At 48.2% G+C, this 226-nt stretch overlaps 1 protein-coding gene across 1 annotated transcript in view; it reads right to left on the reverse strand.

Annotated features, from left to right (window-relative positions):
* Positions 1–226, reverse strand: part of ppp1r21 (protein phosphatase 1, regulatory subunit 21) — a 23,593-nt gene that overhangs the window by 5,598 nt on the left and 17,769 nt on the right. The gene's annotated exons all lie outside the window — the stretch shown is intronic.

Below are 226 nucleotides of genomic sequence, written 5' to 3' on the forward strand. Positions count from 1 at the left end.
TAGGAGGTCAGAGTGTGTCGGTCAGAGGTCAGAGTGTCGATCAGAGGTCAGAGTGTCGATCAGAGGTCAGAGTGTCGATCAGAGGTCAGAGTGTCGATCAGAGGTCAGTATGTCGATCAGAGGTCAGAGTGTCGGTCAGAGGGTCAGGACGGGGCTGGACGATATGGCCAAAATTGATATCACGATATATTTCTTAATTTCGGTCGATACGATATAATTCCGATAT

Source organism: Sinocyclocheilus anshuiensis, unplaced genomic scaffold (assembly GCF_001515605.1).
Source record: "Sinocyclocheilus anshuiensis isolate Anshui unplaced genomic scaffold, SAMN03320099.WGS_v1.1 scaffold518, whole genome shotgun sequence".
In the NCBI taxonomy this organism is placed as follows: domain Eukaryota; kingdom Metazoa; phylum Chordata; class Actinopteri; order Cypriniformes; family Cyprinidae; genus Sinocyclocheilus; species Sinocyclocheilus anshuiensis.